The following is a 7,962-nucleotide window of genomic DNA, read 5'->3' on the forward strand; positions in this document are numbered from 1 at the left end:
ACTCAAAATAATGCGACCGCGCGGCCATTGTGTATAAATCTCGTCGGGGGCGCGGAATCAAAACTATCCTCCAGCTTACGACTATTTTCGTATAGCCTCTACTGCTATAGCGTGTATTTTATGTATAACGCAGCAAGCGATCGAGGGATATAAAAATTCAAAAATTAACTCGGCCTGTCAAATAGTTTGATTTATCGCTCAATCCCCGGCGTCAAATAACTCGATTCGAATAAACTTCGTTTGAAGTCTCGGTGAGAAAAACGAGCACAAACATCGATGCGCGCATTTCTCGACGGCGACGTCAGTATACAAGCATCGTATAAGCCAATAGCGGTGAGAATTCAAAGATGAGCATCAGCGAAATGACAATATCGCGGCGTATCTAAATTGAATATGTACCGAGCGTAAATCGGATAATTTTCCCGAGTACACACATCTATATAGCCAGCTGCTGTGGTATGCATATTTTAGTACACACGATCTAATCCCCCATAAATCACGTTTAACTATCGCTCTCGAGCATCGGGCGATTCGCGAATAAATTCGCGTTATCGTTTACGACCCTCGATACAATCGAAATCGCGCATAAAGTCGAGTGACATAACCTTCATCGGCTATAATCGTACAAACGTATGATGATAAAAAAAAGTCACGACGTAAGGAACCAATTATTTCAATCGGTACACACTGCACGGAAGGAGAGCAATGACGCCCCCATCGATCTAAATCCACGTCTCTTCGGTTCTTGTTTATGTGGAGCGCGAACTTATACGCCATCCACGGGATAGGCTCACCGGCCGGCTCGACGCAGACTGTGAATGAAGCTAAACACGTACCGGTCCCTATAGCGGCGATATACCTAGAGCGAGAAGGAGAGGAGTCGGAGAGGTATTTCCACTCGTGTTTACGCGGCTATTGAGATACTGCAGAACACCAGCCCCGAGCCGGAGAGATCTATTATGCAGCCGCACCGGCGTGAGCGTGACGGCCCGCGTGCTCTGCGCTCTTTTTGGTGATGGATGTGCGCTGCTGCTTCGTCGGGACTTTTCGGGGAGTTTCAAATTAATTTTCGCGTTACTATTCGGAAATATTCTTCCAAACTCGATAATTTACAGCTCATATAACTCTAATCGCCGCAGCATCGGCCTCCCTCGCACGTACTTTTTACGACTAAGGTCAAGCCTCTCCGCGCTTGCACCCCCGTAATCGTTTTTGAAAGACCCGCTCTCGAGGAGAGTTAATTGTTTTATAACGTTTCGGCGACTGCAGCAGCGCCAGAGTGATTTATGGGATTCCCAGCCCCACTTCCAAAGCTTAAACTTCGAAAACGCGGTAGTGCAAATAATAGCTCGCTCGCGCGCGCGGCAATGAATGTGTTCACGGAATCTCGCTGTATATACTTTCGCCGAGTCGGAACCTCCTTCTTTTTCTCTCTCTACAAGCGCCTGCGTGTTTATTTGAAGTCTTTACGCAAGATTTACTTGAGGGAAATATTTGTCTTGAAAATTGCCCCGCGAGCGCGCGATTTGTGTACGAGCTTTTTCTTCTCCTGTATTATGCTCCTCAAGAAACTTGTAAATCGTGACGAATTTATCGCTGAATCCGGTTAATAATAAGCTGCAAAAATATATAGAGGGAAGAGAAAAGTAGGAGATCGGGAGCTATTTGATCCGCCGACATGATAGCCGTTTATATTGAGCGCAAAACGGGACCTACCTAATACGGATGATTTGAATCCCCCAGCTACATTCGCTACAGGCTTCTTCTTGGCATGTGCGCGATTTTCCCTACATATCACTATATACGAGCGTTGCATTTTAGAAGAGTCAACGGATTCTCGAAAAATTCTTCTAGAGCTCGTGCAGCTTTTATCCCTGACTCAGTTGTACACGGGTTTCGAGGGAAATATAAGACGCCTGTAAAAATGTGCACCAGCCAAAGAGGAGTATGCGATTACAGAATTTTGCACGACCCGGTGAAATTCCGCGCGGAGGCGACTTTTACTCTTCCGTCGTCGTAAAAGTCGAAAAATCAGTAAGACGTATATCTCGTGTTTGCGTCTTATTCTTTCCCCCTTTATCGCTCTCTTTATATATCTATAGTACACGCATACGGCCGCAAACGAATTGGATAGACGAGTCTATCCAAAGAGCGACGCGTCAGCAGATTATTCAACTTCTGGGATTACTGTATAAATGCCTTGGTTATGATACTCTATAAATAGCGAATAGAAGGCTCGGTGAGCTTGAAATATCGAATTATGCATTCGAACAATTCAAAATAAAACTTTGCGCACCGCGCAGGATCGGAAAAATCCCTTACATATATGATCGGTAACCGCAAAAAGGATGCACAAAAGCGTTTCTTCAAAGAAAAGGCGAATCGAAAAATCACATTCTAATATCAAGTTTCCGGAGCTTCGCAGAACCTTCGGGCATCGGCTCTCTCGAGCCCTTCCATATAGATAATCCCGCCATTATACAACGAATCCCTACTACTCTCGAAAGGAGAAAAATCTCCGCCGGTGCAGGGCAAAACGACTATATATCGCTCTCCGAAGATCGCGATTTCGCGGTGGCAAGCGCTCGATCTCTCGTCGACAGGTTTCCCCTATATATATATAATAAATCGCGTCAGCAGCAGCGGCGGCTTCTCCGCTATGCAATCAGCCGTTCGCTTCCTATGCGTATACACGTACACACAGTATAGATATATAGTTACGTTATAGCGTTACTACCCGGGGGCTGTGTGCACAGTACCGGAGCGTTTATACCTGCGGAGAGAGAGAGAGAGAGAGAGAGAGAGAGAGAGAGAGAGAGAGAGAGAGAGAGGCGACTCTTAATAAGAGTGTCCGGGTAATTGGCCAGTGTGCTAATCGATGGATTTTATCGGGGGCTGCGCGTGTAGCGAAGATGCGCCGGTATGCACCGGTTGATTAATAAGGGAACGCGTTATTCGGAAATTTTCTTCGAGTTTTATATGGACTGTGCGCGAGGTTTGTAAATTAGCCGGTAATTATGGTCCGTTTGCGTAAATAAAGAGGGAAGAGAGATCAAACAAAGGCAATGTAATAAACTCAGCTCTCGCGAGACATCAATGACGCCGGGTGTAAAGTTTTACTGCCCCCCGCGTTTTCACGCTTCAGGCAAACCAGTTATAAAGCAATTTCCATAGCGGCTCGAATGAAGCCATAATAAAAAAGAACGGCCGCCGCGAATACACAATACTCTCTTTCTTTCTTCGTCGTGTCCTCCCATTACGCGTAAATTAGTATATATAAATTTTTTTACGAGCCTTCGATCGCTTAATCGACGAGAAACAATGCGCGCAAGCTGCCAAAATTACAGTCATTACACCGCGCGACTCGCCGATCGATCAGAGAAGAGAAAAAAAAACACGCGGAGGAATGAATCGAAGAATAAAGACCGCCGCCGCGCTGTATCTCTTTGAGATTTATCGCTTATTAATCTTCAATTGTGCGCGGAGCGCTTTATAGCGTCCTTCTTTTTTCCGCGGACTAGTTGTCGGCAATTATTATACACTCGCGACGATAGAAATTTGGGCTTCCTGGAAGGCGAATCAGGTGCAGGCCGCTTTAAAAACAGAATTCTTAATTATCGATCGCGTGTACGCGTTATTATTAACGCGAATAAAAGCGACGGCGGCATTTTTTAATCGAAAATTTCTACCAATTAAAGAGCGCGTGATAATGGACCTTGGAAGCGTTATTTATTCACTCGCGCAACGCCGATCAGGCGAGCGATAAGCTTCGCGAGAAAATAAGAAGTCGAATGCCGAATAAAAAATGAAATACACACGTGAAAAGTACATATGTAAGTCACTTCCTCATATGTGAGCATTGACTCAGAGCGTCGCGTGCGCGCGAGGGAACTGCTGCTGCTGCTGCTGCTGCTGGGAATAACCGAGATATCACGCGAGAATTTTTCTGTACTTATGCACTGCAACGGCCGCGGCGTTGATTTAATCTCTCGCGCAGCTCTCGAAATAAAATACGAAAGCTCCGCGAGCGAGAGGCTGAGGAAAGCAAACAGGGTATGATGGGTATTATTATATAGTCGATATACGCGAAAACAAAAGACAAATGTGTGCGCGCGCGTGACCCAATTTCTATTTTCGAAACGTCATACGCCGGCGCTCGAAAACTTTTCGGGCGTCGTGTACACCGTCGGCAAAAGTCCATATGAACTCGATGAAAAATTAACCCGATCAAAATAACCAGACTCTCGAGAAATATTACAAGCGAAGCAATGTCGGCGGAGCTTTCCCTATACACCCTCGGCTAATTACTCAGTAGCAATCGCCACAATCTTTGCGCCGGCCGTATACACTCCTACGCTTGTTTGCGCGAATAGTCGCGCGAGAGGTGACGGCTCTTCGCGCGGCTCGTGTGAGTAAACGCGCGCATCGCCGTCTCCTCTCTCTTTCTCGCTTCATTTATCCCATGCGCGCGCTCGCGGAGGAACGACGTGATGCTCTTGATTTATGCTGCCGGCCGTCGTGTGACGTAGTCTCTGGCTTATACACTCCGCGAAAGAGTAAAAATCGCGGCCGCGACGGATTTAGAATAGAGAGAGCTGAGAGATTCGCGATATCAAAAGGGCTGATGCAGTCAAGGGCGGCGACGGTGTAAACGCGCGTGGGAGGAGACTATGGCTAGTCTTGTCTGGGCCGTTTTTACGCGACGAGAGAGAGAGAGGATGCGACGACGGGTGATTCGCATGCCAGAGGTACAGTGCAGCTCGGGTATCGTTATTTTATGCTGAAATTGGAGTGAATCGGAAAAACGCTCATGGGAAATCCTATTTCCGAAGAGAGATCGTTGTCACAACGTTTGTCCCACACGCAGCATTAGCCGCAGTTTTCTCCTTCTCCCCGCATCGGCTTTTTATCCAGCTGCGGTACTTGCTATTCTTAGCCCGCGCGGTTATATAAATAATTAAGTTGTTTAGACTAGCCTGCTATACACTCGAATTTCACCAAAAGCTATTTTCACGCCGATAATGACTTTGATTCTTTCCAGCATCCCAGAGAGTCATTAGCAGCTTTGGTCTCTCTCTTTCTCTCTCGCGACAGAGCGACGGACAGACAGATTAATTAATATTGTATCCCGCGCTCGCGAAATCGAAAATAAAATCTCCCCCGATATATCGAAAACACACACGAAGCGGCCGCGAGCACACCGGGATATTTATTATTGTTTACACAGAGAGCAGCCGCGCTGCTTCTTCGTAAAAATAGTCCAACGTCTCTCTCGGCGCGGCGAGCGTTGCTGCACATCGGCCCCCGTGTGTGTAGGTATGTATATATAATCCGCGAATATAATACAGACCTCACACGCACGCGAGAGAGAGAGAGAGAGAAAGAGTTTCGGGATTCCCGGAGGCGCCTCTGCTATTTGGGGTAATTATAACGTGCGCGAGAGAAAGAGAGAGAACACCTGATCTCGGCAATTAGCAGCACGCGAGAGAGGGCGAACGCGCTTGTTTTCGGTTTCTCTCTCTCTCTCTATTAAGCGCGAGCGCGAAGGCGAGAGAAAAGGGAGGATTCGATTCGTGTATATGAAGAAGAGATATCGGCTCAAGTTCACCTATGCTACTGCCACAGGTATTTCAGAACAGCTGTCGATCTATATTTAAGCCGATTCTAATCGGATCGATGTGTATCGCTCTTATCTACACGTCGGAATAACAGAACTCGATCGATTGTCCAACTCGACAAACGTCAATCTTTTTTTAATTGTCGACAGTCGGCCGCGACATTTCACTTAAAAAAGGAACAAATGCGCTTCGCGCGTTATTAAAAAATATCGTTTTCATGACGAATCGAGCGCGCACGAGAGCGTAATTAATCACGCGTTGGTATATCGATGGGGCTTATCTCGTCTCGGGGAATCCACGCGAATTTGTAGACTAATTACGTGAGAAAATAATTATACACATACGAATTTCACAAGTAGGTATACGCATCACGATGCGCGACAAGTGTAACGCGCTCTTAATTGCTAATAGATCGGCTTGCCGGATAACTCTTTTAATCGGCATTTTTTCGAATCTAGGTTATCGCTCGTACATTACGGACTACCGTCTCTGTCTCTCCTTAAAAGCGCAGCGGATTTCGAAAAATAGAAGCCCCTAACGCACCCCGATGTACCTTAATCAACCTCCACACATACACTCTCTCCCCCGTCTAATAATAAACCGAGAAAGCCGGCGCTTACAAACACACACACATAGTCGCGCGGAAAAAACTCGACTCAACTGAACACACAAACTTTCACCATAACTTAACCAACGCGCGAGCTGCATCCCCCGTATAGACACACAAGCGCGCGCCGATGTACCGAAAAAGCCCCTAAAAATATCCTACGGCGTATAAAGCACTCACCATGTAAAACAGAAAGCTCCTGCCGCCTCCTCTTGCCACAATCTCCACGGCATCAATCTTCGAGCCTCGAGTCGTCGTCGTTGTGTCGGAGACAGTATAAACGATTTAGTAAAAAAGGAAAGAAAAAAGAAGGCGTATTTCCGCGCGTTAGAAGAAAGGAGAACACTACTTCGCGGATGATCTGAAAAGCACCACTCGAGAGTAGTCTCGCACTGCACTGATGATGGTGTCACGCGCGGCGCAAGGGCCGCCGGTCCGGCGCGGAGTGTCGCTTCGTCGCTCCGGCCGGGGTTGGTTATAGTGGTACAAGCTGACGTCCTCCTGCTCCTGCAGCACTACTCGTTGAGATTCGGGCGCCGCCGGTTTTCCAGCGCAGCCGCCGCCGCCTCCGCCACCGCCGGCCCGTACGGGCCCTCCCAGCATATCGCGCGCCAACCAACTTCCAGGGGGCTGATTACCCCTTCGAGAGAGAGAGAGAGAGAGAGAGAGAGAGAGATATGGATGCCGATTTTTTCTCTCTATAGCCCAGTAGGTCTCTCTCTCCCTCTTATGTATGCTTGAGAGTTTATCGCGTGCGCGAAAGCGACTCTGCGCAGACTCGCTCTGTATGTGTGCAGTATTATCGCAGAGTCGCGCAGACTCCTTGTTTTTTTCCTCCCCCGATTTCTCCACTTCGCGCACTTTCGTCCTTCTTATCTCGCCGCACTAGCTGTTGCACCTCCTCACCTCCATCTGTCACTGCTCTTTTCCCTCGTCATTTATGTAATCTAGTCGATCACGTGTTCGGTCATGCACCGATTTCACTCGTTGGAGGGGGAAATTAAAAAAAAATCCGCGGCAGCACACGTGGTGGTCCTTCTGCTGCGCTTGGAAATTCGAAGAGGTGTAAAAGCTCGAGGAGCGCGCCGGTCCGCATGTAAGCGCGTGTCGAGAACGACTGAGAGAGATAGAGATATAGGTGCGTATACAAGTGTGTGCGATGGCCTGGCGGCCGTCTGATGAACCGCGCGCGTACGAATCTCGAGTCGCACTGGCCGCTCGCTCACTATGCTTCGCCGTCGGAGAGGAATTTGGCCTGCCTCCTCCTCCTCTATGCGGCTTCTCTCTCTCTCTCTCTCTCTCTCTCTCTCTCTCTCTCTCTCTCTCTCTCTCTCTCTCTCTCTCCGCTCGTTTGCTGCTGCTGCTGCGGTGGTAGTGGCGGCGGCGGCGGCGGCGACGGCAGCAGCAGCAACGCTATGCAGCAGCAGCGCTGCCGGTCTTGATTTCGCGCCAGCGACGATCGAGCGAGCGAACGACTACTTTTTTCGGGTGTAGCTACTTTCTTTTGACATGCTCCTTTTGGGGGAGCAGGAGCGCTTTTGTTTCGCGAGCGATTATTGGCCTTCGCGAGGTGGACAGATTTCGGGGAGAAGTTAGATCTGTCGCAAGAGGCCGCGTGCCGGGCGCGTTTGAGCGCGAGAGAGGAGAGACGGTTGACGATTTCAGCAGTTCGAATTTTGCGCGGAGTTTGTTAATAAAGCATCCAACTTTCTTTCGACCGCTGGAGCTATCCGTGTC

The 7,962-nt window shown here is 48.4% G+C and overlaps 1 protein-coding gene across 1 annotated transcript in view; it reads right to left on the reverse strand.

The window, feature by feature from the left end:
- Positions 1-7,445, reverse strand: part of LOC107980723 — a 55,563-nt gene extending 48,118 nt beyond the window's left edge. Inside the window, exon 1 of the mRNA XM_016982826.3 lies at positions 6,406-7,445. The gene's annotated coding sequence lies outside the window, so the exon portion shown is untranslated. The remainder of the gene's footprint in view (positions 1-6,405) is intronic.
- Between the last annotated feature and the right edge of the window lie 517 nt (positions 7,446-7,962).

Source organism: Nasonia vitripennis, chromosome 2 (assembly GCF_009193385.2).
Source record: "Nasonia vitripennis strain AsymCx chromosome 2, Nvit_psr_1.1, whole genome shotgun sequence".
In the NCBI taxonomy this organism is placed as follows: domain Eukaryota; kingdom Metazoa; phylum Arthropoda; class Insecta; order Hymenoptera; family Pteromalidae; genus Nasonia; species Nasonia vitripennis.